Here is a 23,332-nt window from a genome sequence, read left to right on the forward strand (position 1 = left end):
AATATCTCTTTCTTTTGAACTTCATAAATATCTTTTAAAAAATACCTTTCTCAAAAATACTTTTAAAATATACTTAAAAATATCATTTTTCCTGATTTCAAGAGAAATATTAATGTACTATAAAAATAAGAAAATACAGAAGTCACAGAAGAAAACAAAAGCCCCATTTTTAATCTATGTGTAATACATATTTATGTATATTTATATATTACAATCTGGTATTATATCATCTTATGATGTGCTTTTTTTTAAAAGCTCACTTTTTTTTTTTTTTGCTTGGAAAGATTCGCTCTGAGCTGACACCTGTTGCCAATCTTCCTCTCTCTTTTTTTATCTCCTCCCCACAGCCCCAGTACATGGTTGTATATTCTAGTTGCATGTGAGCTGCCTCCACAGCATGACTACTGACAGATGAGTGTTGTGGACCCCAACTGGGTGGCTGAAGCAGAAGGCGTGGAACTTTAACCACCGGGCCACCAGGGCTGGCTCTGACGTGCTTTTTTTTTTATTTTTTCTTTTGTGAGGAAGATCAGCCCTGAGCTAACATCCATGCCAATCCTCTTTTTGCTGAGGAAGACTGGCCCTGAGCTAACATCCATGCCCATCTTCCTCCACTTTATATGGGACGCCACCACAGCATGGCCTGACAAGCTGTGCGTCTGTGCACGCCTGGGATCCAAACCCCGGGTCTCCAGCAGCAGAGCGAGGACACTTAACCACTACGCCATGGGGCTGGCCCCATGACATGCTTTTTAATTACAAGTATTTCTCATATCATTCATCTTTTTCTTCAACATAATTTTTAGTGGTTACAAACGAACTATAATTTATTTAACGTTCATATAACATCGGACATTTTGCTTATTTTCACAAACGGTGCTATACTTCGGGGGAGTATAAATGCGGTGTTATCCAGTGCAGTGACAAATTTCCTAAAAGAGAACAATGGAGTATTGTTTGGAAATAGGAAATTTGGGCCAGTGATAATCAGGAGAAATGTTAAGTTCCCCCACGAATCTTTGGAAATACCGGCAGGTATGCTGGGTTTCCTACTTGAAGCAGAATAGCGTTTGAGCCACTTAAGTTTTAAAGCACAGTGACCTCAGCAGGCCAATGGATGACTTTGGGGGTCATCCAGGCAGCTGATCCATGGGAACATGCAGAGTTCAGTATGTATGCCTCTCTACCTCAAAATATTTATAGTCACACAATGCACACCTTCCCACCTCAAAATATTTCTTTATGCATCCTTTAAATCTCATAGGAAGATGTCTGCCTCGTCTCCAATTTCTTCCTCCCCCACCCCATCTCCTTTTCCTTTCCTGAGATCTTGCACCATTAATTATCCTATTTCTTATTTCTTTTTTTTAAAATAATTTTTATTTATTTATTTTTCCCCCAAAGCCCCAGTAGATAGTTGTATGTCATAGCTGCACATCCTTCTAGTTGCTGTATGTGGGACGCGGCCTCAGCATGGCCGGTGAAGCGGTGCGGCGCTGCGCACCGGGATCAGAATCCCGGCCCCCAGCAGCAGAGCGCGCACACCCAATCGCTAAGCCACGGGGTTGGCCCTATCTCTTATTTCTTATTCTCCTCTCTCAGCTCCTTCCAGGGCTCCTCCTCAAATTGGAGAGAAAAAAAAAAGGAAACCACCTCTCTCCTTTACTCTTACTACCCCTTGAGCTACAGGCCTACTTGTCTCTCCCTCTCACTGCCAAACTTCTGGAAAGTTTGCTTTACTGCCTTCATTGCTTTACCGCCACATAGTCCTTACCCAAGTGCTCAACTCAGCTTGGTGCCTGCCACACAGCAGGCCCTGGCTGAAAGTTAGTTCCACCTCTCTTGCAAATTGACATCTCTTTCCTGGTTCTTCACTGCCATACGCCAGGGCCTCATCTCCCTGCTCGTACACCCCGACCTAGCTGCCACCTTACTGCCGCCTGTTTCCAGGTACGCAGGGTTCTTGGCAGGTCCTCCCGGCCGCCCTCCCGGCCTTCTGCTGGCCTCCCAGAGTTCTCACCTTGCACAGTCAAGAATCCTCAATAACTCAGAGATCTCCCAGTCTACCCCTGGGAGGCACCCGTGGCCAGTCCTCCCACTCGGTTCACCGCGGGTCTCACGGTTACCTTAGAGGCAAAATGGCAGAGTGCCCCGCTCCTCCAAGCCTGCGTGCAAGTCCCTAAACCCAGCAACGACCAAACATTTAGGGCGCACCTCTGCTTTCTGTCACCCCACAGCCTTTCTCTAGGCTACACTACGTGCCAGGTCTAGGGAAGAGGACTCCGCTGGGCTCCAGAGGCGCTCGCCGTCCGCTGGGGCAGGTCGTGTCCCTCCAGCGGGAGACCGCGGCCCCTACCGAAGGCCCTCCGGTAGGGCGTCAGGAGACCAGAGGCCTAGGTGGCCGGGAGCGGCCGCGTGCCGGCGGGCCGGGCGGGCCGCGGGGTCAGGGGTCCAGCCTCGCGCGCCGCCCGCCGTCGGGTCCGCCCGCGCAGCCCGCCTCCGGCGGGAAGGGAGGCGGCAGGCGGCAGGCGGGAGGCCGGGCCCAGCCGGGGCAGCCCCCCCGCCGCACGCCCTGGGCCGGCGCCCAGGTCCGAGTCGCCTTCCGCCTCCCCCGCCCGCCCGCGGCCCCAGCCAGGTCCCGCCGCCAGGCCGGCTCCCGCCCCCGCTCCGCCCCCGGGGCCGCCGCCCCGCCCGCCACCCCCGTCGCCATGTTGGGGCTCCCGCAGCCGGCGCTGGGGGCGCGCGCGGCCGAGCCCGGGGCCTGCCGCCGCCGCTACCGCCAGGTAAGCGCCCCTCGCGGGCCGGGCCGGGCGGGGCTGCGCCGGGGCCCCGCCGGGTCGCCCCAGCCGGGCCGGGCCGAGGGAGCCGGCGCCCAGCCCGCGCCCGCGCCGCGGCCGGGCCCTGCACCGGGCGGCCCCTGTCCGCGCCCGAGGCGGCAGCCACTTCCCCGACCGCCGCCTGGCGGGCCCGGGCCGCCACCCCACCCCGCCCCCGGCGCGCGGGCCGCCGGCCCTTCCGCCGCCGCGACCCGCCGCCCCCGCCGGCCGGCCGGGCACGCCGCTGTCCTGCCCGCGGGGGCCGCCGGCCGCAGCCCGGCCCCGGCCCGGCCCCGGCCCGGGCACGGATAACGGTGCCGCTTCGCCCCGCCGGGACGCCCTGTCAGCCCGAGGTCCCCGCCGCCCCGAGAGCTGGCGCCGTCCTGGGCAGACACTTCGGGGACCGACCCTTGGGGCGCCCCTCGGGCCCTGCCCCACCTCCGCCCGAGTTCTGCCTCTGGGGGAGGCTTCTTCGGGAGCGGACAGGTATTCCTGCTCCACAGTTGGGCGTCCTCAGGGGTGACCAGGCCTGTTGATCAGGGTGGAAATGGTCTCTCTGCAGGGGCTCTTCCTGCCAACCAGGGGCAGGGCTCAATGTGACCCGAGGGAGGATAGGGGAACGTCTGCTGGACAGATGGCCTCCTGGCCTTGGGTCAGCGTGTGTGAGGGGGAGGGGTCCGTCCGACCTTAGGTATCCCTGCTTCTGAGAATCCCAGGATTATTGGAGCTGCTCAGGGATTTTTAACTACTGTTTTTTGTCGGAGACCAGAGGTGGCATTAAAAGTCCTGGATTGGAATAAGTCCTCAGGCCCACCCAGGAAGCATGTCTGGCGCCCAGGACTAGCCTAGAATAGGAATGGCTGTAGGAGAATGGGATTTGGGGGTAGGGTGGTATTTGACCTGGGGTTGGCCCCCTGCCCTCAGCTCTGTGTTCCTGTAGGGACTGTAGGGCACATCTGTTGGTGTGTACAGTGTGGCTGAGCATACAGGATATGGACACAGGGATCCTGGCCCAGTGGGTGCTTGATGGGATTTTAGGGGTCTGTTTCCTCAAACTCACGGGTACATTACACAGTGAAAGAGAGGAGGATGTGTGGTACCAGCACACGTTTTGACCATTTTCCAACTTATCCACTGGTTGTGGCATTGATTCATTCAGTACAGTTTTACTGAGCACTTATTATGTGCCAGGCCCTGGACTCGGTGTTGGGAGGACAGTGGTAAACCAGAAAGACATGTTTCAGCTTGAGCTTATAGCCTAGTGGGAAGGCCCAATAATAAACGAATCTTGAAATTTCATTCAACAACGAATATGTGCCAGGTAGTGTTTTAGATGCTGTGAAGAAAGCAAGCAAAAATAACTGCCCTTGTGGAGCTTTCATTCCAGTGGGGGGAAAAGACAATAAAATAAAACATATAATAAAAAATATAGTCTGTTGAAAAGTGCTAAATGCCAAGGAGAAAAAGATAATAGGGAAGGAAGATATGAGATATTGGGTGGGGGTTGAATTTACATGCAAGTGGCCTGGAAGGCCTCCTAAGAAGGTGTCTTTTGAATAAAACTTTGAAGGAAGTGGTAAACAAATCATTTTAAACTGTGATGAGTGCAAGGAAAGGAAGATGAGAGTGGTGAGAGAGAGTCATGGGCCTTGATCGGGGTTAGGGGCTCAGGGAAGGCTTCCCTGAGGAAGTGACATTTAAGGAGGGTTAAGAGTTAACCATTTGTGGAGCAGCAAAGAGCTTGGCAAGTTGGAGGAAGTGAAAGGAGGCCTGTGTGGCTGGAGGGGGAAAGGGAGAAGGGAGATAAGTCTGTGGAGAGGTGGGTCAGATCACAGGAGGCCTTGAGGACAGAATGCCTTTCCTCCTTCATTTGGATTGTAATTAGGAACCTTTGAAGGATTTTAAGCCTGTGACATGATGACATTTACATTTTAAAAGATCTCTGGCTTCTGTATGGGGAGTGGATTTTGAGATAAGCAGGTGAGGCAAGGCTTTCTGTGTTGAGTGGCCTAACTACATACTTGATCGGCTTTGGAAAAGCCTCAGACAGTCTGGGGGAGACCTTTTTCCCCAGAGAGTCTATTTTGCCCAGCTTTTAGGAGGGGAAAGGAAGATGAATTAGCATTTATGGAGTGCCTGCTAGGTGGCAGAATCAATTTTAGAGACTTCTGAAAACATTATTGTATTTAACTTAATCCTCTCTGCACCCTAAGAGAAAGGGTTGCCCTGCCCTTTGCAAATTCAAGCCCAGAGGGGACAGATGACTTACCCAGAGCTACATTTGTAACATAATCTGTTTTCAAACCCAAGTCTTCCTAATTCTAGAGCCCACTGGCTCTGGAGCCAGACTACAGGGAGTTTGTATCTTGCTTCTACCACTTGCTAACTGAATGATTTTGAGTTATTTAACCTCTCTTGTGCCTTAGTTTCCTGTCTGGAAAAACCTCAAGCTTTTCCCAGCTTAAATGCAGATAAAATTATCTACTTCATAGGGTTTGATAAATACAGATAAAAGTACCTACCTCATAGGGTTGTTGTGGATGAAATTAACTAAGCCGTGTAAACATTGTACCACTTAGCTCAAATGTTAGTTGCTATTATTACTTAAAATTTTTAAACATCCATGCTGCCTCTCAGCCATATTGTGGTCATTTTGGATGAGATTAAATATATAGATAATTTAATTCTTGAATTTTGTGAGACTCTCTTTTTCCCTCCCTTTTCCTCTAAATGACTTAATGCCAATGATCAGTCATTCAACATTGATTTCCCATTTCATTCTTGACGCTGTGCTAGGACTTATGGATACAAAGTGAATTCCTTCCCTCAAGAAACTCAGGGTATCCAGGGGAGGTCAGATATTTAAAAGGATGAGCTACAGTGTGCTTAATGAGTTCTCTAATGCACCTGTAGTTAAGAGAGCTGTTGGGAGCAGTAAGAACTAAATGCTGAGGGAAGTAGAGAAGGCTTCAGGGTGGAGGTGACATTTTTCTTTTTTTTTTTGGTGAGGAAGATCAGCCCTGAGCTAACATCCATGCCAATCCTCCTCTTTTTGCCGAGGAAGACTGGCCCTGGGCTAACATCTGTGCTCATCTTCTTCCACTTTATATGGGACGCCGCCACAGCATGGCCTGACAAGCGGTGCATCGGTGGGTGCCCGGATCCGAACCCCAGGCCGCCAGCAGCAGAGCATGCGCACTTAACCACTACGCTGCGGGGGCGGCCCCTGGAGGTGACTTTTGAACTGGGCTTTGGAGGAAGAATAGGAGTTTTACAGGCAAGTATGACTGGGCAAAATTCTCGGTAGAGAGAGCCGTGTGTGAAAGCAGGGAGCCATGAGAGGCTTGGTTTGTCCAGTGATGAGGCTGGAAAGCTGAGCTGGAGCTGTGAAAGGCAGGTCAAGTTTGGATTTTTATTCTGTCAGCCACAGGGAGCTATGAGAGAGTGTTAAATACATCAAGTATACACCATGGTGGTGTTGCAGTAAGAGAGTGGAGACAGGTGTCATCCTCGGGGTGGCTTTATTGTGGCAGGATTACTGTGCTTCACGATCTGGTTCTCAGTTTCATAGACCCGAAATTCAGTTTTGTAGGGCACTCAGCTGATTGGGTCCAGGGAGACTGACTCACTAACCAAACTTGGAAGAGACCGATGCACAAACTCAGGGTATTAACTGGCCATGAGAAATGAAACTGCAGAATGACAGATGTTTCTGTCCTCTGGCCATTGCTCCCTCCTCTTCCCCCCACTTCTGGCCAGGGCTGGGACATACTGACAAACTCTTGCTCCTCAATTCCTGTTTGTTTTTCTCAGGCTCCATGAAAATTAACCCTTTCTGTTAACATAATCTTTCCTCAAGCTCTATACAGTCAATGATGATTATTAATTGATAGAATGAATGATTCTGTATCATTTGGGTGGGATCCTGTGTTTGTGAAACTTAAGGAAGAGGAGAAATAACTTTTTTAGAAATAAAATATTGGAAAAGGGGGTCCCCTAGAATTGGGTTACTAGAGAAGGTATGCAGATTCTAAGTGGTATGAGTAATTCTGTGGCTAAGGGGTGGTTGTAGACAGATGCGTTGGAAATTGGTCTGGGAGTAGAGGTCTGTGAACTCTTGGAGGGAAGGGGACGCTTTTGGTTGCACTTGAAGGAGAGATTGGTTTAGAATTTTCATCTTCCCTACATACTGGAGACAGAAAAGAAAGTAATAATTCCTGCCCTTTGCTCAGCCTGGTCATGGTGAGCTTTCGTATTAGACTGGAATCTTCATGAGGTTTGAGCTTTGTCTTTTTTTTATTTTAAAGATTTTATTTATTTATTTTTTTCCCCCCCAAAGCCCCAGTAGATAGTTGTATGTCATAGCTGCACATCCTTCTAGTTGCTGTATGTGGGACGCGGCCTCAGCATGGCCGGAGAAGCAGTGCGTAGGTGCGCGCCGGGATCTGAACCCAGGCCGCCAGCAGCGGAGCACGTGCACTTAACCGCTAAGCCACGGGGCCGGTCTTGAGCTTTGTCTTAACACTTCTTTCTGCTTCTGCAAAACTGGGAAGAGTGGTGGACCCTCTAGAGTTTTGAATCTGTTTTTTTTTTTTTTTTTTAGGAAGGGTGGCCCTGAGCTAACATCTGTTGCCAATCTTCCTCTTTTTTCTCCTCAAAGCCCCAGTACATAGTTGTATATCCTAGTTGTAAGTCCTTCTAGTTCTTTGTGGAATGCCGCCTCAGCTTGGCTTGATGAGCGGTGAGTAGGTCTGTGCCCAGGATCTGAGCCGGTGAACCCTGGGTCCCTGAAGCAGAATGTGCAAACCTAACTGCTATGCCACCAGGCTGGCCCCCTGAATCTGTTTTTCTACAGTGAAAAATAAAATCCAAATAGACCAACCTAGATTGTGGGTTAATTATTTTTCTTTTAAAACTCTAAAAATAATTATACAAGAATATTCATGTAGAAAATTTAGGAAATGCAGATACAAAGGAAGTAAAACTAACTGATAAATCCTATAACCTAGAGCTACTGTCAGTATTTTAATATTTAGTGTTTGTACTATACCTTTATCTACAGCTCTGTCTTTACATGTAAGTTTAACTTTTTCTTTTTCCACAAAAGCAGGAACACCTGGAATAGGAGAGCGTTCTGAGTGTTGACCTCTGTGAGGTGGAGCAAGTGCATGTACCCCAAATTTTCGTATATTTCCATTTGTGGGCATGTGGTCCAGTGTTCTCCCCCTTCATGCTCTAGGAGTGTAGAGTGTGATAGCCATTAGCTAACTAAGTTTTAGAAATGCTTTTAGGGGCTCAGGTGCTACTTCAGCCAACCATTCGCTTTTACTGACAGCAGGAAGTATGTATGTGTGTGTTGAAATGACATGTCTGATTCTTTTTATGACTCAGAGAAAAAGTTAATGAACACCTTTTGAGTTTGATGTCAAACCCGTCAGCACTCATGGGCTGTCCTCTGTTCACTGTGTGGCTTTGGGTAAGTCCTTTACCTTCTCCATTTCAGATTCTGAAGGTGTTGTATCAAGAGGTAATGGTGGCCCCCTTCCTTTCATTAACACACTCTACAAGATGAAAAGGGTGATGAAGTCTTTGTATGTGATTGATTGTGGAAAGACTGCCATCATGTTGAGTAAAAAAAAGGAGGATGTCTGTGGAATATATTGACTCCTGGCCTCCAGTCAGTGTGTGTGGGGGCAGGGAATCTGTATGACTGTATTATATCTGTTTGTGAGAGCTCCAGAATTATTGGAGCCTCCTGACAATTTTTTGAGTAGTCCAGAGATGGCATTCAGGGTCTTCTGCAAAACTCACAGCTTATCCAGAGAAGCAAGACCTGCACCCTAAGTCTAACTCAGAACAAGCTCACTCCCTCTCTCCAGAGGAGAGCTTACTATAAGCTCTCCTTATCTCTGAGTGGTGGGATTGGGTGGTTTTTACTTTTTTCTTTATATTTTTGCCTGTCATTTGAATTTTCTATAGGCTTATATATCATCTTTACAAAAACAAACGAACAACCAGTGAATCTATTTTCATTTTGGAGACAAACCTTGAATGCCCTAAAATAAAAATGCAAACTTCTCAGAACTGTGTCCCTTTAAAAGAGGTATGATGTTGGAGCTGGCCACCCCACCTTGGTCACTCAGGGGAAGATGCCTTTGTTAGATGTGCAGTAGAGACAGCTCTCCCTGACGGGTGAATTAGGCTAGGACGACGTCTGACGGCGATAGTCCCTGAATTCTGGAGCCAGGGCTGTGCCCATCTGGGAGGAGCTGATGAGTACAGTGTGACTTGGCTTCTAGCTTCGTTTGTTGGGTGTTTTCTTTAGGAGTGCTTCTAAGGAAATCACTTCTTTTGGGTGTGGCCCTGGGCCTTCTTGGATGGACCACAGGGCTCAGTCTCCTGCGCATCAACATGGGGGATGCTATAGAGGCCTTGGTGTTACAACCTGGGGGTCACAGGATGTAAAGAGAGGGGTTCCTATGTGTAAGCCTCACATGCATTCCTGGAATATCCCTCCTGAGAGCTCAGCCCATCCTGGGGGTGAGGCTGGGGGCTACTTCTTCCTTGTATCGGTCCAGTCTTTGGGCATAGGACCATTTTACCCACACTGCCCTTGGCAAGGTGGAGCTGAACATGAGCCAGTGGAGTGGGCTCTGGCTCTGCTTTTAGTCCCCTGGTTTGCTGCAGTTTACAGCATTCTACTCCTATCTGCCAATTCAGTTCCTGAAGTTGAAGTTGTTCCTTAGGAAGCCAAAGGGCAGAGTGAGATCAGAGAGAGAGGTCTTGAAGGTAGATGTCCATTGTAACTGCAAGCCTCTCAGGGCTATTCCAGGGCCTGAAACCACATCTGAGGCAGAGCTTTGGTATTTTCAGAGGAGAAGGGAGCCCAGGGGTGGGCAGCGAGCAGCTGTTCAGATTCTTTTGGGGCTTAGTCCAGCTGAGGCTCTGGTCTGTATGGGCAAGGGCTGCTCTCTGCCTTTGCCTTGTTAGGCAGACTCTCCAGACCTGAACTGAGGTTAACTGAACTGGCTGAGGTTGTAAAAACTGCTTCATTGTCTGAAACTTTATTAAGGCTATAAATCTTCAGGCCTTTAAAAATATTAGATGTGTGATTAATACTACCATTATTCTTAATTAGAATGTTTACTTGTACTTAAAATCCCGTGGAGTCTTTTTGCAACTGGGCATCATTGATCAATAATCTACAGTTGCTTATGAAAGGCCCAACCTGGGCCCCAGCCCAGAGCTGGATGCTCTGTGGAGCATAAAAGAGTCACATGAGATGAGCTTTGCCCTCAAGGAGTTCCCCCACTGAAAGCAATTAGAGAACAATTTGCTTCCATACCAGTGGTGTCTTAAGGGGGCTTATCTTTCTGAGGGTGGTGGTTACTTTCACACAGGTCAGCCTTCTGGGTTGGTTGGGGTTACCACCGGGGAATATTCTCTGGTACCCAAAATGGATTGAATGGCCATTTGGGAGGAGGGAGGAGGTGGCAACAATGTCATATCATCTTTCATTACTTCACTTGTCTCCCCTTGACACTGCTTCTCTAAGCACCTATACTCTTTAGAGAAGGTAGCCACCTACCCACAGAATATGAACCCCAGTGACTGTCACTCTACCATTATAGCTCCATTCCTCTGAGTCTAAGGCTTTTGCATTTCTACTTAGAGTCCCCCCCTTTTTTTTTTTTAATTTTATTTTTCCCCCAAAGCCCCAGTAGATAGTTGTATGTCATAGTTGCACATCCTTCTAGTTGCTGTATGCGGGACGTGGCCTCAGCATGGCTGGAGAAGCGGTGCGTCGGTGCGCGCCCGGGATCCGAACCCGGGCCGCCAGCAGCAGAGCGCACGCACTTAACCACTAAGCCATGGGGCCGGCCCAGAGTCCCCTTTTAAAATATTTACAACCCCTGGGAGAGGTCAGACTAGTAGCAGTTCATCACCAAACAGTAGCTCTAATTACCAGGAATTAATTAAGTCAGCTGAGAGAAAGACTGGGACCCAGGCAGACACTTGGGGACAAGGGTGTCCGAAGGGACACACTCCTGCAGGGCAGGAGACTTTTTTTTTTTTTTTTGTGAGGAGGACCAGCCCTGAGCTAACATCCAATGCCAATCCTCCTCTTTTTGCTGAGGAAGACTGGCCCTGGGCTAACATCCATGCCCATCTTCCTCTACTTTATATGGGATGCTGCCACAGCATGGCTTAACAAGCGGTGCGTCGGTGTGCACCCGGGATCCGAACCGGCGAACCCCGGGCCGCCGCAGTGGAATGTGCGCACTTAACTGCTTGCGCCACCGGGCTGGCCCCATGCAGGGCAGGAGAGAAGCAAGGGCAGCAAAAGAAATTTTCATGCACATTAGTTGCTGCAGGTGCTGCTAACTCTGGGGCCACCCTGGTGGTCCTGCTGGCTGGGGCATAGGATACAGCATGACCTAGCACTGGTACAGGGGGCTTTGAGGCAGAGATAGAATTTGGGCTTAAATGGTTGGGAAGATTGTTTTTCCTTCATTTAAAAAATAATATATGCTTGGTTTAGGAAGTTTTGAAACATTCAAGAAGAAAACAAATTCTTCATAATTTTACTACCTAATGATAGATGGCTGAAGTGTACAGGCGGAGGGGAGTGATCCTTTTACAATGGAAGTCAGCATGTCACTCCTCTACCCCAAGTCCTTCTTTAGCCTTCCATCTGAGAGCTAAAGTTGGTTCTTGCAGTGGCCCTCCATTATCTGCCTCCCACCCCTGTCTCCTATGATCCCTCTGCTCTGGTTTGGGGTCCTTGAATGCACCAAGCATTCCTTCCCTGCGTCAGGGCCTTTCTACTTGTTCTTTCCTCTGCCTAAAACCTCTTCTCCCCTGTATTCACGTGGCTTGCTCTCTCACGTCCTTCAGAATTGAGAGTATAGTCTCTCCAATTTCTGATTTCAGTTGAGGAACTCCTGTTGAGAAAGGCTATATTGAATCTACTTGTTTGTGTCTGTCTGTCTCCTTCTGGGGGAATGTCAGGACTGTGTGGGCAGGGACTTAGTCTGTTCTGTTCACTGTGGTATCCACCAGCGACTAGAACAAGGCCTGGCACATAGTGGGTGCTCAGTCATTATTATCTAATGAATGAATGCACATGCATGCATGTGTGTAGTGTGTGTGTGTTGTGGAAATGGAATGGGAAAGGACCCCGTAGCTAGAAGCTGTAGGGGGAGAGAATGGATGGGAGGGGTATGGAGAGTGAGGATGCTCTTGGCAGGAATGGTGGCTGGAGATGTGGTCCAGAACTGTTCCAGCCTGTACAATTCATCTCTTACTGATGCTGTTGAAGGGGAAGGCAGTGATTTGGTGCTTTGAGGCAGGTGAAGAAACAGCTGCTGAAATATAAAATCAGTGGACTTGGTCTAGGCCTAGATTACAGAGTTTCTCAAAAGCCTGGCCTGAGGGTTGGAGTTGATATAGTACATTATAGGAAACTTTATGTTTGTGAGCAGAGTGAGTGACCTGATGAAAGTGGTGTTTGGGGAAGATTGGTCTTAGGGAGACATGCAGGATGATTGTGGTGGGAGACCAGAGGTGGCAAGGAAAGAGGTAACAAAGACAGAGATGGAGACGTGGAGCCGAACAGATGACATCAGTGAGACTTGGTAATGGCAGGATGCTCTCCAACTGCTGTGTGGCTACCTTAACAAAGGTTTCCAGTGCTCCCAACTTGGTAGAGCTTAAAGTATTGTCAGTGGCTTCAGATGAGTTTTGGAAGCAGGTGGGGTATAAGTAGGAGAAACGGAAAGGGAGAGTCCTCCTGAGGTTCGCCAGGTTGATGGGTCTGTGGTGAGGGTGCTGTCATATCCTACACTGGGCCTCCATCTCACAGACCTAACCCGGGATAGGAGCCTGTCTGTTCTTTCTGGTCTGCTGAAAACTGTCTCCTTTCCAAGAGTAGCTGGCAGTGCTCTCGGGTTTTCTTCTGAACCTGCACATATATCAGGGTGGTATCTAAAATCCATTTGTTCCATCACCTTCTTTCAACTTCATTTTCTATCTCCATAGTTTTATCTGTTTCTCAGAACAAATTGTCTTTGACTCACAAACCCACTTAGATTGGATTAATTGACTGGAAATACTTATGTCTAAATGGTTTCTGTTTCATTAGGCTTCTACCCTGTTTTTAAAAAGGCTTTTGCCAGGATGAGATCAGCGAAGTGATTTTGGTATAATCAGCTTCTTTATGATCTTTTGGTACAAGTTATGTTTTGAGATTGACGTTTCAGATGTATTCATTTCTAGAATAAATATTTGAGTGCCTGCTGTGTGCCAGGCACTATTCTAGGCACTGAGAATATAATGGGGAATAAAGTAAACAGAAATCTCACCTTCACGCTGTTTAAGGCAGTGCTGTAGGAGCTTTACAAATGTGAACTCATTTAATCCCTGTAACAGCCCCATTTTATGAATGGGGAAACCGAGACAGAGAGCTGAGGAAACCTGCCCAGGGTCACAGGGCTAGTAGGTGGTAGAATGGGGATTTGAACTCAGGAGAGTCTCACTCTGAACCACCACAGGTGATGGGGGAAAGGAGAAGGGCTGGGGCTGGGAGAGTTGTATCTTTGCATGGGGCCTGCTTTGAATCTATGTTTAGAGATTTTTCTCAGGGTCTGACAAGACTTTTTTTATTATTATTATTGTTATCTTACTAATTTTAACATTTACCTTCAGGCCTATTAAAAATCATTTTATTTTATTCTCTCCTTAGGTGGTGTTTGGAAACTAGACCATGTGCCTAGATCAAAGTGATTCTTTTCTCCACAGCGCTACACCCCCAGCGATGCTCACCACACCCCTGTTGTGAGAACCTCACTGAGGTATGATGTTTAGGCTGACCTGAGCTGCCCTGGAGAAACTGAGAGTTTGGACAAACGTAATTTTTTTATGTTCCTTGATAGTTGTTTGTTTTTTAATTGTGCTAAAACATGCATAGCAAAATTGACCATTTTAACTGTTTTTAAATGTACTCTTCAGTGGCATTAAGTACATTCACAATTGTACAATCATCCCCACCATCCATCTCCAGAACCTTTTCATCATCCCAAACTGAAACCCTGTACCCATTAAACAATAACTCCCTATTCTTTCTGCCCCTGACCCCTAGTAACAACCACCCTTCTACTTTCTGCCTCTGAATTTGGCTACTCCAGTTACTTCATATAAGTGAAATCACACAATATCTGTCCTTTTGTGTCTGGCTTATTTCACTTAAGCATAATGTCTTCAAGGTTCATTCATCCACGTTGTAGCATGTGTCAGAACTTCATTCCTTTTTAAGGCTGAATAATATTCCGTTGCATATTTAGATCGCATTTTGTTTATCCATTCATCCATTGATGGATACTTGGATTGCTTTCACATTTTGGGTATTGTGAATAATGCTGCTATGAACATGGGTGTACAGATACCTCTCCAAGACCCTGCTCTCATTTCTTTTGGGTATATACCCAGAAGTGGAATTGCTAGATCATATGGTAATTCTTTTTTTTTTTGAGGCGGATTGGCCCTGCGCTAACATCTGTTACCAGTCTTCCTCTTTTTCTTTTTTCTCCCTAAAGCCCCAGTACATAGTTGTATATCATAGTTACAGAGTTTTAGCTCTTCTTTGTGGGACACCACCTCAGCATGGCTTGATGAGTGGTACATAGGTCCGTGCCCAGGATCCAAACTGGTGAACCCCGGGCCATTGAAGCGGAACACATGAACCCAACTGCTTATGCCACTGGGCCAGCCCCCCATGTGGTAATTTGATGTTTAATTTTTTTTTTTTAGGAACTGCCATACTGTTTCCCATAGTGGCTACACCATTTTACATTCTTACCAGCAGTGCACAAGGATTCCAATTTCTCTACATCTTCACTAACACTTGTTCTTTTCTCTTCTTTTTTTTTTTGATAATAGCCATCCTAATGAGTGTGACCTTGGTGGTAATCTAGTTGGATCCACAGAGTCCACTAACCAAGAGTCTGGCCCCTATTGTGCTGAAATGTACAAATGTACAGAAAATAATATGATAAACCTCCATGTACTCCTTAACCAGATCCAACAGTCATCAATTCATGGCCAATCTTGTTTCATTTATATACACCCTCCCTGCTCTCTTCCTCCGGCCCTGTGGTATTTTGAGGCAAATCGCAGACATCACATCATTTTATCTGTAAGTGTTTCACCATGTGTCTTAAAAAGATAAAGACTTTTAATATTCCATTTTGTCTGATGGTAGACGGGCACATAGGGATGTTCCTGTGGACACTTTATTCCTACGTTCCCTTGGATCACCAGGGACATATACAGTGGGCAGACATGTAGACACCTGGATTTTGGATCCGTTGCCTTACTGGGTTCTTGGTGAAAAGCAGCCTTGGCTGGGGCCCTGCTTTCCTGCAGAAGGTGACTGCCCTTAGGTCTGAGCAGCCATGGTGAAAGAGCCCACCCAGATCTCTGTTGAGAGAGGAAGGAGAGAAGAGGAAGGAAGAAGAGGATGAGGAAGAGCATGGGAGGGGGGAGATAGAGGGAGGGAGGGGTGGGGGAGAGGGAGGAAGGAAGGAAGGAAGGAAGGAAGGAATAGTGGGAGAGAGAGGGATGAGAAGGAGAAGTGTGTGTGTGTGTGAGAGAGAGAGAGGGGGAGAGAAAGAGAAAGAGAAGGGGAGTGAGAGAGCAGAGCATCTGGGAGAGAAACTCTTTACCAGGCCCTTGACTCATCAGCTCCTAAACTCCTTAGTGATCTAAGGGGACCACAGAGATACCCCAAGACTAATAGCATGTTCCTTGTGTCTGTGTCTCCCCCACCCTGCAAACCTTTCAATTTTGGCGTCTTTGGACTGGAGTTCTTCTGTGATAGATGAGACTGGTGGCACACTCAGAGCCACCAAACATATGGGTATCAGAGATGGGAAAGAGTGACTTTGTGGAGTAGCTACTTTTTCTTTTCTGGGGCCCTTTTATTCAGGGAGTGGGGGCTTGGTTCCCACCAGGTCTGAGGCTACTGGCTTCTTCCTTAAATTTGGGGATCCCTACTACCAAGAGATGACATTTTCACAAAGTTCAGTGGGAGGGACTCCTCAGGGATGGTGTGTGAACAAGAGGAGTCCTGTCCCCCTTTTTTCTCCGTCTCTGGGTCCTGTTCCCCTCTAACACAGTGCAGTTCCCAGTTAGAGCTGAGATCTGTTTGCAAGTAATGAAAAGTAAAGGGGGTACAGGTTATAAAATATCAGTTTTATCTCAGTTCTCAGCTCTGTTTAAACTTTGATGCCCATACCTAGTTTCCACTTGTATCATCTCAGCTGTACAGTCCTGCATAATCCTAACTCCCTCCTGTTCTATCCCCCATTCTTTTTGTCTTTTTAAAAAATATAACAGCTTTATTGAGATATAATTCACATGACATATAGTTCACCCATTTAAAGTGCACAATTCAATGGTTTTTAGTATATTTGCCAAGCTATATCCCCGTTTCTTAAGACTCAGGACCCCCCTGTGCCCTCCTCTTCCCTGTGGTTCTCAGAGCTAGCCTTCTCTCTCCACTGATGTCACACTAATCCCATCCTCAAGACAGATGACTTTATTGTGGGGCACTTTATTCTAGGCACTTTCCAATGATAAAATATTTAACTTAATCAGCCCTGCAGGGGCCCAGGATTCATAGACAAGTGCTACTTCAGGTAGACTCCTTTCCACTGGCAAGGTCCCGTTGCCACTCGAGGTCTCTCTATTTATAAAAAGTTTGAAAAAGCTAAACACAAATAACGGTGCAAATTTGCCAACTGCTTGGTTGGTAATAAACTTGCTTAGGAATCTGTGACTATGCTTGATCAATCTTAGCTCTGGACAGATGAGCCTGTCAAATCATTCCCCCTTTCTAATGGTGGATTACCTTCCCATAAACATGCTGGAGCTTATAAACAGACAATAAAGAAGTGAGCAATTATATAATGTGTCAGGTGGTGGTAAGGGCTGTGAAGAAAAATAAAGCAGAGTAAAGGGGGCCAGCCCTGGTGGCCTAGTGGTTAAGTTTGGCATGCTCCACTTTGGTGGCCTGGGTTTGGTTCCTGGGCGCAGACCCACAACACTCATTTGTCAGTGGCCATGCTGTGGCGGCGGCTCACATACAAAAAGAGGAAGATTGGCAGCAGATGTTAGCTCAGGGTGACTCTTCCTCAGCAAAACAAAAAACACAAAACAGAGTAAAGGGACAGAGATGGATGGACAAGTCAGGGATTGGTGTCTTATGTACAGTGATTATAGAAGGCTCCTGACAAAGTGATATTTGAGTAAAGACCTGAAAGAAGTGAGGAATGAGCCCACAGAGATCTGAGGGGAAGAACATTCCAAGCAGAGGGAACAGTAAATGCAAAGGCTCTGAGCAGGAGCATGCCCAGCATAGTTGAGGAGCAATAAGGAGGCCTGGGCATGCCTGGAGCAAGCTGGGTGACAGGGAGAGGTGTGGGAGACAGAGGCAGTCTTTACCAGGCAGGCCGTGGTAAAGACTCGATTTTATGCTGTATGGCTTGGGATGGTGTTGAAGGGTTTTGAGGAGAGGAGGAACATGATCTGATGGATGTTTTAAAAGCAGCACCTTGCTGCTCTGTTGAGAATGAATAATAGAGGCAAGGGTGGAAGCAAGGAGACCAGTCAACAGGCTTTTGTGGGACTCCAGGAGAAAGACGATGATGGTTGGAGGTGGTGAGAAATGGTTGGGTTTGGGATATTTTGAGGGTAGATTCACAGGATTTGCTTATGGATTAGAAGAAGGATATGAAGGAAAGAGAGGACTCAAGGATGCCAAGATTTGGCCTGAGCAACTGGAAGGGTGGAGTTGTCATTACTGAAATGAGGAAGACTATAGGAGGAAATCAGGAGTTAGATTTTGGACATAATTAGGTTTGAGATACTTAATCAAGTCCAGAGTTGCGGGGATGCCAATTAATTAATAATTTAGTGAGTGCCTATTGAGGAGCTTATGAAATAGGAGAAGAGAGAACCTTTTACTGAAATAACTACAGTAAATGTAGAATATTATGCCACGAAGAGGAAGAAGTGAAACTAGAGGGAGCATTAGGGAGTGTGAGGTGACTTCTGATGAGGGCAGTCGGACAAAACCCTTCTCCCTTCCTTACCTCTGGGAATCCTGTGCCCTTGATGAGCCTTCAGTGGCACCCACAGATGGGTGGCTGCGGATGTTTTCAGTGGGTTGTGTGTGGGGACACTCAAGAGCAAGGTCTAGGCCTTCCCTTTTTCCTCAGTGCCAGACGTAAGTCTTGGTGTTTGGTAAATGTTTGATGGATGAACTTCTCCTTTCTGAGCCTCAGTTCTCCATGTGTAAAATGAAGAGGTTGACCTAGACCAGTGCACTGGAATCAACTGGGAGGCTTTAAAGAAAAATGCTGGGATCCATCCCAGACCTATTGAATCAGAATTTTCATGGTGGGAGCCTGGGCGTCTGTTTTAAAGTCACTCTGTGGGGCTGTCCCAGTGGTGCAGTAGTTAAGTGTGCGCGCTCCACTTCAGCAGCCCAGTGTTCGCAGGTTCGGATCCTGGGCACGCACCGACACACCACTTGTCAAGCCATGCTGTGGCAGCGTCCCATATAAAGTAGAGAAAGATGGGCACAGATGTTAGCCCAGGGTCAATCTTCCTCAGCAAAAAGAGGAGGATTGGCATCGGATGTTAGCTCAGGGCTGATCTTCCTCTCACACACACACACACACACACACACACACACACAAAAGTTACTCCCTGTGCTGCTCTTTTGCAGGCAGTCCAGCAGCAGTCTGCAGACAGGCATTTGGAAGCCACTGGACCAGATCATCTCTGAGGTCCCCTTCAGCTCTAACATCCTGTGAGTCTTGTTAGAATGCTTGCAATGTAATTCTGTTCTTGGGAAATGGGATTTTTGATTGGAGTGGAAGGGCCTGGAGAGGGGAGAGGAGAAGCTGCCTCTGGGTGGAGGGCGCCTTGGGCAGGGCAGGCAGGGGCATGGGCATCAGCCAGGGGTCTGGAGAAGCATTGAGGAAGGGTTCTGGGAGGGATGGGAGCAGTGATAGCTCCCTTGCCACTGGGAGCCGGTGTGTTAGGTCCTGGAAGTAGAGGTAAAGGACATGACTCCAATTTTGGAGAGGCTCAGACTAATGAGAGAACTCAACATCTCAGCCCACTGTGGGAAGTGCTGCCATAGAGGAAGACAGTCTTGGGTGTCAAGAGAAAATGGTGGAGGAGGGCAGAAGCCCAGTGTTGCAGCCCTCAGAGAAAGCATCCTGGAGGAGGGGACCCTGAAGCAGAAGCGTGTGGATGAGGAGCTCTCAGGCAGATTTGTGTTTGGTGCCAGAGTGGGGTGGGGCATCATTCTCTAGTCAGGGGGAACAGCTCAGGCCCTGACACAGGGGCATGAGAAAGTATGGGAGAACCACCAGCGAATGAAAGGTACCCTGGGAAGTGGCTGGAGAGGTGGACAGAGACCAGGTGGGAATGGATCCTCCAAGCTGAGTGAAGAATTTGAGCTCTATCCTGAAGGTGATGGGGATTTTGAACAGGGACATCTCTGTGATCAGATATGTGTTTTACAGCAACCGTTCTGGCAAGGTGTGCATTGGAGGGGCTAAGACTAAGATAGAGGAAAAGACAGGTAGAAAGATTTATTTTTTCATCTGGGTCCATTAGAGTACCTGTTTTCTTTATACTGCTGAGAATCTCTTTGGGCTGTTTTTTTTTTCAGTGAGGAAGGTTGGTCCTGAGCTAACATCTGTGCCCATCTTCCTCCATTTTGTATGTGGGTCAGCACCACAGCATTGCTTGATGAGTGGTTTAGGTCCACACCTGGGCTCTGAACTCAGGAACCCCGGGCCACCGAAGTGGAGTGTGCTGAACTTAACCACTATGCCACCAGGCCGGTCCCATCTCTTTGGGCTGTTTTTTTGCTAATGATTAGAATACCAGATGTCTCATGATATGAAACACTGGCCACCGACCAACTCAGGACGTCTGTGATTTGGGGTCACGTAGACCTATAAGCAGGCCTCAGATGTGTGTTCAGGAGGGCAGCAATGTATGGTAAGGAGTCTACTTTTCCACTTTAGGAGTTAAGTTTTATGTAGAAATCCAGTAGCTCTAGGTTAATTTGCCCAGCCATTGCAGCCCAGCCTGTTCAAGGACTTGAGATCCTTCCTGGGCAAGGTCTTCACACAGGTAATTGGTGACAGCATAGGCGTGAAATTCAGTTCTTGTGGTTCACAATTTCTCGTTCTTTTAGCTCTACCATTCCCAGTCTGGGGCTTCAGTCTGGGTTCAGGAACGTGGGACTCTTTTTTTTTTTTCTGTTTCCTTTGATCTGGCTAAAGTTTCACTGAGCTCCCTTCTCTGCCACCAATGGAAGCAGTGTTTCTCTTTGATCAATATTCCAGCCAGAGTCCAGACTAGAGCTCCTGCAGGTCACGGGAAGAGCAGCTTACCCTCAAGCTTGCTTGCTAATTCTTTTTCCTCTTGCCTACCTTCCAGTACGGGTGCAAAAGGAGAAGTTCCCCTACCTGGCAACCAACTCAAGTCCTTTCTTCTGGTGTCTGCTTCTACTCAGTAATTCTCTCTCTCTTTTTCTCTCTCTCTCTCACACACACTCACACTCACTCACACACACACACACACAGCTTGAGTTATTCTTTTCTCTCTTGTCTCCTGGGATGCTCCTTCTTCTAAAATAGAAAGCTGATGGGACCAGCCCCATGGCTTAGCGGTTAAGTGCGCGCGCTCTGCTGCTGGCGGCCTGGGTTCGGATCCCGGGCGAGCACCAACGCACTGCTTCTCCAGCCATGCTGAGGCCGTGTCCCACAGGCAGCAACTAGAAGGATGTGCAGCTATGACATGCAACTATGTACTGGGGCTTTGGGGGGAAAAAATAAATAAATAAATCTTTAAAAAAAAAAAAAAAAGAAAGCTGAGGGTAACTTTCATTTACCTATTTTTAAACTCTTAACCATTATAACAGTAATATCAATATGTAAGCCATATTCAGTCATGTGGGGGAGCAGGTAAAGAGTTCATCAGCAGGTTGTAAAATATACATACTATACATCTTTCCTTCTAATCCTCATCCAACAAACAATGGCAAATTCAAAGAAACTTGGTTTTGTGGTCTCATAGTCCAGTGTTCCTTAAATCATGCTGCCTTTACTTTCTTTTTCTTTTTTTTTTGTGAGGAAGATCAGCCCTGAGCTAACATCCTGCTGAATCCTTTTTTTTTTTTTTTTTTTGCTGAGGAAGACCGGTTCTGAGCTAACATCTATTGCCAATCCTCTTCCTTTTTTTTTTTTTTCCCCAAAGCCCTAGTAGATAGTTGTATGTCATAGTTGCACATCCTTCTAGTTGCTGTATGTGGGACGTGGCCTCAGCATGGCCGGGCAAGCGGTGCGTCGGTGCGTGCCCAGGATCCGAACCCTGGCCACCAGTAGTGGAGCCCGCGCACTTAACCGCTAAGCCACGGGGCTGGCCCTTCACTTTCATTTTATAAATCTATATCATGTAATTTGCTTCCTTGTCTCATTAAACAGAATATACTGAATAGAGATCAGATTTTTCTTAATGCTTTTGGAGTGCCTCTGCCCCCTTAATGTCCTGTTACCGAACTTCTATCAATCTACCTTTACTGAACTTAACATTGTTAAGAAAACAGATGACTGAGTTTAATGTTATTTGAAATTCAAAGACTGACGCTGAGGGAAAGAAAGCTCATGGATTTAGTGACAATTCCTTGTTTTTAGTTCCTCAGAGCCTTTTTTAAATTTCTAGATTTGAATAAATGTGGACATTACTATGTTTATATATTTTACCTCTAACATCTTCAGTATATTTTCTGATTGATGGATAAAGTCATCTTTTGTCTACATCTTTTATTTCAAACTTCAAAATGCTGCCCTCTGCTGTCTAATATTTTGAGGTTTGATGAACAAACCTAGACTCCAACTATGCTTCCTCTTTCTCCTAAACCTTCATCTCTCCAGAAGAAAATAGAGTTCTAATTTTTGGGCTCTTGTTAGAAAGCCCTTCTGTCTACTTTATAACTTCAGTCTCATTTCTCAGGACCTTTTCCAACTCGGGTATGTCTTTCTTCAGGCATGGGGACCAAAACTGCACAGCACATCTAGCTGTGGACACTGAGTGGTTTTGAATACAGACAGGGTCACAAGTTTTATTTTGTTTTGAGTGTCCTTTCTGGTAATGCCTAGTGTTTTCTGGGCCTTTTGTAATGATACATGCAACATGGTGTCTTAAGGGAACAGTCTAAGCTGAAGCCTCTTTATTGAACAGTTTAGCTTAGAACCCCTTATTCTAAACTGTAATTGGAGTTGCTTTTCCCTGAATGTTCCTTCACATTTGCCTTCACTGATACTCCTTTGCTGTAATTTTTTCTGTTTACACAGCGTCATGAGAACTCGTCTTTTAATTTCTCATTTTGATTTCTGGAACAGCTTTAAGGCCATTTGCAATCTTGAAATTTTCAGTTCATTGCTTCAACAAATATTTATTGAGTACCCTAATGGAGAATGCAGTGATGAATGAGACAGATAAGCCTCTTCCCTCATAAGCTTACAGCCCAATGCTCTTCTGCTAGATCATTGGTTCCCAAAGCATTTTGAGTATGAGACCTCCTTTTTAAATTAATTTTTTTCATGGGCTCTCCTCATTCAGTAGTGGTATTTTTAAAAAAAATTTAACTATTTTATTGAGGTTATATTGGTTTATAACATTGTGTAATTTCAGGTGTACATTATTATATATTAGTTTCTTTATAGACCAGTAGTGGTGTTCTTAATGGCTGGTCATTGGGAACACATATGTGGATATGAAATTGGATCCCCTGTGGGTTGGGAACTACCATTCTAGGTAATTTATGAAAGCATTAAGCTCCAGTACAGAAATGGTCGATGTGTTAAAACTCCAGTGTTCATGGTTCCCCATAAATGACAATCACATTAAAGACACACACACACACACACACAACATACATGCACCCAAGTTCTATGGAATTCAGGTTTTTGTTGTTGTTTGGTGGAATTTTGGGATTTAAAGTCTATAGAGAGCCAGCTCCCTGGCTTAGCGGTTAAGTGTGTGCGCTCCGCTGCTGGCGGCCCGGGTTCAGATCCTGGGCACGCACCAACGCACTGCTTCTCTGGCCATGCTGAGGCCGTGCCCCACATACAGCAACTAGAAGGATGTGCAGCTATGACATACAACTATCTACTGGGGCTTTGGGGGAAAAATAAATAAATAAATAAAATTATAAAGTCTATAGAAGTCTGCCTACTAGTTCTGCCATAATCATATTGTTTTTGCCTCAGAGAATCCTAATAGGCTAATTAGGCCTGATGAGGCCCTTTCAAAGTTAAGATGTTCCCTCCCCCGCACCCAGTTGATATGTTTACTTAAGTGTTTGGTAAAATTTCCTGGGCACCTAAGTAGACCCTATAATAAAAAATGGGAATTTATAATCACTT

General features: G+C 46.8%; 1 protein-coding gene across 5 annotated transcripts in view; it reads left to right on the top strand.

The window, feature by feature from the left end:
* The first annotated feature begins 2,653 nt into the window (after positions 1-2,653).
* The window catches only part of ZNF592 (zinc finger protein 592), a 51,521-nt gene continuing 30,842 nt past the window's right edge, over positions 2,654-23,332 (top strand). Inside the window, exons 1-4 of one of the 5 annotated variants that reach the window (XM_087428990.1) lie at positions 2,719-2,783; positions 8,208-8,292; positions 13,561-13,669; positions 18,607-18,690. The gene's annotated coding sequence lies outside the window, so the exon portion shown is untranslated. The other 4 variants (XM_087428989.1, XM_087428991.1, XM_087428993.1 and 1 more) reach the window with 4 other exon arrangements.

This window comes from Ceratotherium simum, chromosome 3 (assembly GCF_057802395.1).
Source record: "Ceratotherium simum simum isolate JZ-2026a chromosome 3, ASM5780239v1, whole genome shotgun sequence".
Classification (NCBI taxonomy): domain Eukaryota; kingdom Metazoa; phylum Chordata; class Mammalia; order Perissodactyla; family Rhinocerotidae; genus Ceratotherium; species Ceratotherium simum.